Raw genomic sequence first — 9,500 nt, 5'->3', positions numbered from 1 at the left:
ATTTTTTTTTTTTTTTGTAGAAAAACCAGGATCCGTGTTCCAAGTATCACCTCCCAACGTGGCGACTTATTTAAAAGTCTGGGTTGGTCAAATGAATCACGTGTCCACAGCGTTGTCCAGTTTGGGGTCACGGCCCTCAGTTCATGGCAGGCCCAGTGCTGGTGTCCTGGAGAAGGACGGGGAGAGGAGGGGACCGTGGGGGAGAGGCAGGTGCGGGGAGATTCCTTTTCTCAGTGCTCAGAGTCCCTCAAAGGGTAGAAACCCCTGCTCCCCCTTTCCTTGATCATGTGGGGGGCATTGCCAGGAGTTTGGGAGGGGACAGGGCACCTAGAGGGCAGATGCCCACTCTCCAGGTGACTGGGGCTCGCGGTCCCCATCCGAGGTGCAGATCTCAGAGGTCAGGATCTGGGGATCGTGTGGCAGACACAAGGCTGCAGGGCCTCGCCCAGTATTCTGGGCAGCCTGAGCATTGCCAGTGCCCTTGGTGCCACCGCAGAGGAGAGGCTGCGGTGACTCTGGGTTAGACTTCCCACAGGACCGGAGGGAGCGGCTCTCAGAGTCGGATTATAACAGAAGAAAATGAAGTTAGGATGCATTCCTTACGGGGCGCAGGTAGTGGACTCATCCTGGCTCCAATTACTTCTGTTATGTAACATTTCATGTTTGTGGAGGTGGGGAAGACAGCTGGGAAGGGCGTTGGGAGAAGGCGGAATCCGGACCTCACATCAAGTCTCCAGGTCCTGGGGTCCCGCTTGGCTCCTGGGGCCCTTCCCAGCTCACCCCAGGCAGCGTCCCCCAGATGTGTCTCCTGGTGTGAGTTCATCCTTGTTCCCTGGGAATCTGCAGCCACAGCACTTGCCACCTGTGAGGGCGACTGTCAGGTCTCTGTGGCCAGGTCAGGGACGACCAGTGCCAGGTTCACAGCCTCCCTTGGCTGTGTCCTCTGCACTTCTGGCCTGTGGAGGGGACTCCTAGGCTCTGCAGGCTCTGTCCTTATTTGGAAGTGAACAAAACCCTTCTTGACCCTTTTCAGGTTCTCAACATCCTTCTTCCCTGTCTTCTCCCTCTGCTCCCCTCCCTAGAGCATTCTCCTCCCTGAGGAGGAAGAAAACAGCTGGCTCAAGCTGGCAGACAAGAGGAGACTTTGGTGCAGAGAATTTTTCCATGAGTGGGAGGCAGATGCCTGAGGTAGGATTCCTGTAGCCACGTGGGGAGCAGCTTCTCACTGGCAGCTGCAGATGCACCGGCCATCTCACTTGCTCTTCCTCCTCCTGGCCTCACCTGTAGAAGTTGTGACTGCCTATGAGGGAAGCCTGGAATGTTCCCTTTCTTCCCAGGGGAGATAAGTACACAGAAATACAGGGTAGAAACAAAGCTCCCGACAGTCTCTGAGGATTGGGAGGATACAAAATATCTGCTTAAGGAAAGGAGGAAAACTGTTCGTGGGCTGGTTGTTGCTGGGGCCTCCCTCTGTATGCCTTCGCTCTCATCCCACTGCCTCTGCTAGGATGAGCAAAGGAGGGAGGGAGGGAAGGAAAGAGGGAGAGAAAGGTGGACAGACAGAGACAGAGGGACAGAGGGAGGAGGGGAGGGGCTCTGGTCAGTTTGGGAGTGGGCTGGCTGGGAGCACGTGTGAAATTGGAGGCCCTCTTAGCTGAGAGCCCCCAGTGACTGCCCTGGCCGTGCGGGTCACTATTTTCAATCCACAGCAGGGATTCCACATTTCTGGGCACCCCTGGAAACCATCCAGCGAGCTCAGCAGGGTCTGGGGGCCCTGGAGGCTCCTCACCCCATGGGAGCAGGAGGTCAGCAGGGCAAACCGGCCTGGAAACAGGCCTCAGACCTTGGGCATGGAGCAGTGGCCATCGTGCCCAGGCCTGGCCCCCAGCCCATGAGACAGAGGAGCCTCCCACTCCTTGTGAGCTCCCAGACGGCAGACGGAGCGTCTCGGCTTCAGCCACCACAGGGCTGGGTGGCACGTCCCCCCACACGTGTGGACACCCACTGCCTGGGGGTGATCTGGGGGTGATGGCGGAGGCTGATCCCAACAACCCTCCCAGGAGATGGCTCTGAGGCCTCCTGGAGACCCCTGGCCGGAGCCCGGTGGGTGGGCTCCTCGGGTCCCACGTCAGCGGGATGACGGAGCCACAGGACTGCAGCCGGCATTTGCGTGCTGGGCACAGGACAGAAACCCCACACATTCTTCTTTCCACTGCCGACATGGGACTGGGACCCAGGGGCCTGCCAAGCCCTTTCTGTTTTTTTGTTTTGAGACAGAATCTCAGTAAGTGATCTCAAACTTGTGATTCTGAGGCTCCGAGTTGCTGGATCCCAGGGGTAGCCACCACACCCGACTCACACTCCTCTTGTTATTAGCTCTTCGTAACCTCCCACGAGGTGGAAGCGAGTGCACTGACTCTCCTCTGGGCCAAGAGGGATTGCCTTTGGCAACATCAAGGCCACGTTGGCTCCATCTCCCAGGGTCTTACTTTTCCAAGGCTCACTGTGGGTTATTCCTGAGACCGGTGTATTTCAGACGCTGTGAAGTCGCGATGCAGGCAAGGCCTGGGGCCTCTTCCCAGCTCACAGTTCTGAGCAGTAAACAAAGCAGTAAAGAGAGAGAGACAAATATTACCTTTATTATTGCTAGAGGCTAAGTTAGAAGATGCAACTTACAATGGAAAACAAATGGTCTTGTTAGCTGAGCCCAGAGTTGAGTACTTGCCTCTTCTGATGCAACACAGATGCTCACTTTTCCAGATAAGACTAAAAAGCAGAAGGGAACAAGAGGAGGAAGAAGGGCCTGGGTGACTCTATCTGGTTCTTCTATCTAACTCACCAACTAAGTGAGTGAGGGCTACATTGGTCAGCTTTTACTATAACCAAATGCCTGAGGCAGGTCAACTTATAAAAAAGAGTTTTATTCAGCTCACATTTTTAGAGGCCAACAACCCAAATGGCATCATGGAGACTCTGGAAAGGGCTCCCCCTTTAGCTGCATCATTTCATGGTGGATGGCAATGATGGGACAGGAAGTCAGAAACTTGGGTGCCACCACCCTGTCTGAGGGTCTTCCCTCAATGGACCTAGTCCTCCCACTGTGCCCTTTTAGAGGTCTGCCACCCAAACAGTGACATGCTGAGGCCCAAGCCTCTAACAATGGGCTCTTGGGGGATAAACCAAGTCCAAACCATAGCAGGGTTGGGGAAGATGAAGGGTGTCCCACTAAAGGATGTCCCTCCAAGTGAAAGAAACACCAGAGATTGTGTTCCTACACGAGCTACCATGCTGCAGCACCCCGGGGCCAGGCCTTGACACTGGCAGGAGTGCTGTAGGTTTTTGGCTTGCTGAGGACCACAGGACGAGGGCAACAGGACCAAGGGGACACACAGGACATATGCAGTTGTCCCTGCTTCTCTGCGGTTTTTCTTTCCCTGGTTTCAGTCGCCCACCCATAGTCTACCACAGCCTGAAGGTATTAAATAGGAGGTCCCAGGGATAAACAAGCCACACATTTAAATGACTCTTATTGTAATGTATTGTTATAATCGTTCTATTGTTTAACCAATTATTGTTAATTTCTTATTGTGACTAATCATGAGTTACACTTTATCATGGGTACGTATGTGTGTGAGAAAGCGTGGTATAGGCTGGGTTCAGTACTAGTCTCAGTTTCCACTGGACATCCACTGGGGGCCCTGATATCTGTGCCCCGCAGATAAGGGGCAACTACTGTGCAGCCCACCACGAAGTGAGGCTAAGGGGTCACACTTGTCAGAACCTCCATAATGCCATTTGGATTGTCAGCCTCCAAACCCATTAGCTAAATAAGCCTCTTTTCTCTATAAGTTAACATGTCTAGGTATTTGTTATGATGATGAAAAAATGTGTGTGTGTGTGAGTGTGGAGAGAGAGAGAGAGAGAGATAGAGAGAGAGAGATAGAAGGAAGGAGGGAGGAAGACATAAATATAAGTATATTCTCTGAGCAAAATTAAATTATAAAGATTTATATCAGGATATCAATCCTTGGATCAATTAATGCTCCACAGTTATCTGGAAGCTGTGGACCATTCTCCCAGCCATGATGCTTTTGTATTGAAAACAAGATAAATGAGTTGCTTCTTGATTCAGTGAGCAACAGTGTCTGGTGCGCGCAGCGTTCCACGTTGTGGAGGACACACAGGGGAAGGACATGTGACATTTGTTTCCTGGGAGCTCAAGGTTGAGGTTGACGGTGGCAAAGGCTAATGGGATGAGTGCATTCAGGAGGATGCACGCAAAGTGCTTCCGGCGTGGAGTCTGAAGAGGGCTCCATTCTAGTTCCTTTTCAAGGTTCAGCTTAAAGGCCATGAAAGTGAATAGAATTTTGACAATCAGATATTAAGAAAAAGAATGTTCCAGGCTGTGTGTTGTCTTTGAGGAATGTTGATAAGTCTGGCTTGTTAGAGTGGGGGGTGGAGAGAGAGAGAGAAAGCGAGCACATATGCAGAGTGGGTAGGGCTGGCTGTAGGGCTTTCTGAGTGCTGGAAGGAAGGAAGAAAAAATAATTTAGAAAGAGAACGCAACAGGGAAGGACAGATTATGGCTCCCTTGGGAGGGGCACTGCATGTCACATGAAGGAATGAAGACTGTGCACAGAACGTGGTGCGGGTGATTGTTTTCCAGGAAGGGGAAACAACGTGATTTCTGAAAAGTCATTTCAATAATGCACGAAGAATGGACAGAAAGGTGGTCAGAGGCGGGTGCAAGAGTCTTGGGACAAGCTGGATGAAGACTGCAAAGGGGGTGCAAGTGGTTGAGAGAGACTCGTGTGAGAGGCAGAGCCTGGTGTGGGCTGAAGGGGGCATTCTGGCTGGAGTGGGAGGAAGCCCATCTGTATTTTAATACTTGGCATCTTCCACTTGTATCAGAAGCACTTCTGCCTCTGGGTCCCCTCTGGACTGGAGATTTGTTGAAGGCAAAGAGTCATAGCTCTCCTCTGCAGGGTGGGTCAGTCCTGGGACAGGGTGTGGTGGGCAGCCTTCAGCTTCTGCCACGTGAGCCCATCCCAAGGGGACAGGCGTGGCGCGCAGGCCCTGTAGAGAGGGTCTCTGCTGTTGTGTGGTTGCTGCCTGAAGCTGAAGTGAAACCCTCCGCACAGTTCACGTGTGGGCCTCGGGCCTCGGTGGGAAATCCCCCGGTGTCCCTGGGTGGCCGCCTCATCAGTGCCACCTGAAGTGTGGAGGGAGCCCAGATCAGGACAGGGCTGGGGGGGTCCTTTCTGTCACTCGCCCTGTTCTGGGGTGGGGAAGCTCACTTCAGCTGAAAGGACACCTGTCCAGTTCCTGCTGAGGGCCTGCGGGTTTGGCTGCTCACTGGCCTAGGGCTCACCCCCTGTGGCCATCCTGGGGGCCACAAAATATATGGACTTCATTGCTGGTTATTAGGTTCCTGGTACATGGCAGGGTGAGGGGTATAGGCTAAATATTCTTTTCTTTAATATTTAATCTACCATTTCTTTGTTGAAAAGGCAGAGCAGAATACTTGAAAATTCATACAATTAAAAGGACAAATAAAAACAATCACTGTCCTACCAGTAAAGGTCACGGGTGCCAGAGTCTCAAGACCATGAGGCCATATGCCCTCTCCACATGTGTAAGGTAAACATGCTACTTATCATATGAATGTCACGCCACATACCAGACTGTGTACACGGCCACCACCAAAGATATGCTGCTTCTCCTTTCATCAGTGAATCACGAGGGTCCCTGTCTGTCTGTGCTGGCAGGAAGTCCAGGATCCCACCTGAGGCCCTTACCTTAACAGTAAGGGTCACTCAGTCCAAGGGAGCTGACTTGCTCTCTAGCACAGGGGGGGACAAGCAGGGTCTGATGGGTCCGGCGCCGCTTGTTCTTGTGGCTGCCACATGGTGTCACTGTTGAGAGCCCCTTGCCCTCCCGCCGTGACTTCTAGGTGTGTCACTGCCACTGAGGAGCGCAGGGCTGGGCTCCAGGGCTCCCGCTGTCTTCCTCCACCATCTCACCCTGCAGCATCGTTCCCAGGGCGTGAACTGAGTCCTGGAGGCTGCACGGCCAGGCTCTGGCTGCCTCACCACACCCTGTCCCAGAACTGACCCCTGCCAACCTCAGCCCCAGTGAGGACCCTGTGCCCCTGGCAGGGTGTCCTTTTGCCCTTTCTATTTTGGGGGACTTTGGAATATATTCCTGGCCACAAATTCTGGTCAGGGATGCTCCCGTTTTCCTAATTTTAAATCTGGAAAAACCACGTAGGAGTCTCAGTTACTTCCTTCCTGGAAGGTCCTGGTTCCGTGCTCAGTGGACTGTGGTTCCTCTTCCCTAGAAGCCAGCTCTGCATATCAGGTACCAGGCTTCAAAAAGCTTAATTACATTGCTCCTCAAGGACAGGTCAGAAATCTAAGAGGTCCTCCCAAATGGTGACAAGGACAACACCTCAGAGACCACATGACTGGCTGAGAAGTTCCCTGATCCGTCCTCCCAGGCAGAGAGGTTGCGGCGGCCGTGGGCATTGCCTCATGGAGATATCTTTTGACAGGTAAAACCCTTGCACCCTCGCCCAGCGCTGTCCCGGTGCTTCGGGCCTCAGTGCACTTGACAGTGTTGGAAGCCAGACGTTGACTCCCAGGGCACTGAGGAAGTCCCCAGCTCAGCTTTTAAACTGATAAGTTTAAAACGTCCCAGAGCTGAAGACTTTATCTGAATAATAATTCTATGTATGCAATAAAGGGATTTTACTTTCAAAATACATGCCATGGCTTATCGCTTCTCCACCCGGCTCCGGCCACTATCTGTCCCCTCTGGACAAAGTCACTTTTTTAGAGGGGACTTTAGAAATAGACGCTGCCGTCTCCCTCCCCATCCTGCTCTGTCCCTGGAGAGCACTTCAGTTTTCTTCATAATTCCTTCTATTTTCCCCCTTATACTTTGTTGAACGTTCTTTCCATGTTGTCTGTCTTCCTGCCATTGCACTTGAAGTTCCTTGGAGCGGGGCCACGTCTGCCCTTGCTGTGGTGGAACCACTGGGCCTTCGGCAGTGCCAGGCCCAGCAGATGCTTCGTGAATGAGTAAATGAATGCACGAGGCTGCTTCTCAAGTTTGTGGAGAGGGAGGCGAGAGGTCAAGTGGCTTGCTTTGCCGTGATTCTTCCTATTACAAGGTATTTCTTGGCTGCCTTCTGAGGTTTCTAGTGGTGTTTGTGCAGAGGACAGAAAGCACGCACACATACGTGCAAACATGTGTGGAGGCCTAAGGAGAAGGGGCCATGTTTGACTTTCAGTGGGAGGGGGAGAGGGGACAGGGCAGCTCAGGAGGAAGATGGAAAGAGGAGGTAAGAAATGGAACAGCAGGAATTGGGGGAATATTTGAGCCCACCTAGACCCACTGGGAAAAGCACCCGATTTCTCCAGCTTAGTGTGCCAGGCAGGGCTCAGACTACTCTACTGGGTGACGCTGGCCCCAGGGGACTGGCAGAGCCAGGGACATTCTGCATCTGTACATAAAGAGATTGGCTCTCCGCTGACTTACCTTAAATAGCGACTTCTGCTATTGCCTTCAGAGTTCCCTTAACTTGCCAAGGCAAACAAAGCTCCACTTGGTGACAGGCATGCAGACCCGGGTTTGAGTAAGGCCTGAAGTGAAGACCATAAGCCTTACTCAGGGTACCACATTTCCTGCTAGTGCTAGACACAAGTAAATCTTTAATCAGAGTATTCAAACCAAATGAAAGACAGGTGTCAACTTGCAGCCAAGTTAAATGGTGACACACCTGAGGTCCCTCAAGGTAAGGCAGGGGCATTTTTAGGGATGGCTGGAGCTTGCTCACGGGCACTATCATTATTTTGGGGTCAAATCTCCAGGGATTAGCAGGCAGTAAAGTCCTCCTCTGTTCCAGTTCTTTTAAAGTCTTGTTTATATGCTAATTGTACTCCACCCTGAGCTGGGATTCTATCATCTCTCAAGTAAACAGTGACCATAATGAGAAAAGAAACCAGAAATGCAAATGTAGACGTGTGTGGGTGAGCAGGAGCCAGCTTAGCGGAACAGAAATTCCTGCTCAGAGTCACATTGTCTCATATCTAAACTCACACCTTTATTTTTTTATTTACTCTGGCATAAGAAGCTTTCCTTGCATTAGTAATGATACTGTTAATGTTTTATCAAGTGTGGAAGTCATGGTCACATTGAAATCCTCCCTCGGTAGATGGAGGACTTATTGAAGCATATAGTAAGCTTGAGCCAGGCGATTCTCTGGGGGTTGTTAGTGACCCAAGGCCCTCCTTCTACGGTCAACACACACTCCTCGGTGTCCCCAAAGAGGCTTCAGAAGACCACAACCCTCTCTTTAAGCCAAGACCTGCCTCTCTCTCGGCCTCATCCTCCCTGCGGTCCTCACCCTTGGAGGCAGATCTTCCAACTCTCGCAGCGACCCCCGCTCTGCTCCGGATCGGCACTCTCAGTCTTCAGGGAGAAGCTCTTCCCTTCTAAGTCATTCCACCTACTTACATCATGTCTTTTTCTTTTCCTCTTGGTTACTGACATCTGCCTATTTCTTGGTTAATTTCCTTCTTTCATTGATGATTTTGGGATCCTTAATGTCAGCCATTACCCTCGCTCATTCAGACAAATTCTACGAAATTTTGATATTTTTCAGACAGTCGATCCAACAACCCTGTCTCCTGACTCCTGGGTATTGATCCTCCATAGCTGTCATTTCTCCCCTCTTTGTCCACCTCTGCTTTGGTGGCTCCTCCTGCGTCCTGCTTTGTGATCACAGTGTCCCACCCGTCCTCATGTTATTTCTCTCGTTCTACTTTGGCCTCAGACATTTCCTGACTCTTGGTCTCTCCATTTCCTCACATTTTATCCGCACCTGTGTGAGTCCTGTTTTTCTCTGCGTCGTCTGGACCCCAGGAGTTCTATAGAGACCCAAACCTTCACAAGCACCTTTGGTTGTTCTCTGCGTCAGGCAGAGCGTGTGGTAAAACCCTGAGCTAGACTCGGTGGTGCGAGTCTTCTTTCTCTTCTCTGTTCCTGCACCCGAGTAGGAGACTATCACGGGGAAATAAACGTGGTCACGAGGATTGGCGTGTGAGAATTTTATGGCCTCGCCTCTAGCTGGTCCCCTGCTATTCCTCCCAACCTTCCGTCTTGGTTGGCTCTTCCTTTAATGGCTTTCACTTCGTATCCACGTCCTCAAACCTCATACCCAAACTCCAATCCTTCACTCTCAATGGACAATCAAGAAAATCAAAAAAAGCCTAATTTCTACCCCTTAATATTAACTTCCACACATTTACCCCACTGTGGCAAACACTTTTGGTTGCTTACCCTCCTGCTCTTCCTTGAAACAGAACTCTAGTTGGGGCGTCTGGAGGCCATGCTCTTCAGGGAAGCCAGTGGCTACCCTAGTGGTGTACCACAGTTAGCCCAGCTCCTGGTGCCCCTTAGTTGCCCACTCGTGACTGCCCCATTTCCTTGTGAGC

At 51.6% G+C, this 9,500-nt stretch overlaps 1 long non-coding RNA gene across 1 annotated transcript; it reads right to left on the bottom strand.

Annotated features, from left to right (window-relative positions):
* Nucleotides 1-16: 16 nt before the first annotated feature.
* On the bottom strand, nt 17-9,037 carry LOC125618658. The gene is made up of 3 exons (XR_007350000.1): nt 7,543-9,037; nt 604-2,591; nt 17-166 (listed from the first exon to the last, which is right to left on the bottom strand). It is a non-coding gene; the product is annotated as an uncharacterized LOC125618658 (long non-coding RNA).
* Between the last annotated feature and the right edge of the window lie 463 nt (nt 9,038-9,500).

Source organism: Marmota marmota, unplaced genomic scaffold, assembly GCF_001458135.2.
Source record: "Marmota marmota marmota unplaced genomic scaffold, marMar, whole genome shotgun sequence".
NCBI classification, from domain to species: Eukaryota; Metazoa; Chordata; class Mammalia; order Rodentia; family Sciuridae; genus Marmota; species Marmota marmota.
Note: the sequence above shows the minus strand (reverse complement) of the source record. Positions and strands in the feature narration are given on the sequence as shown.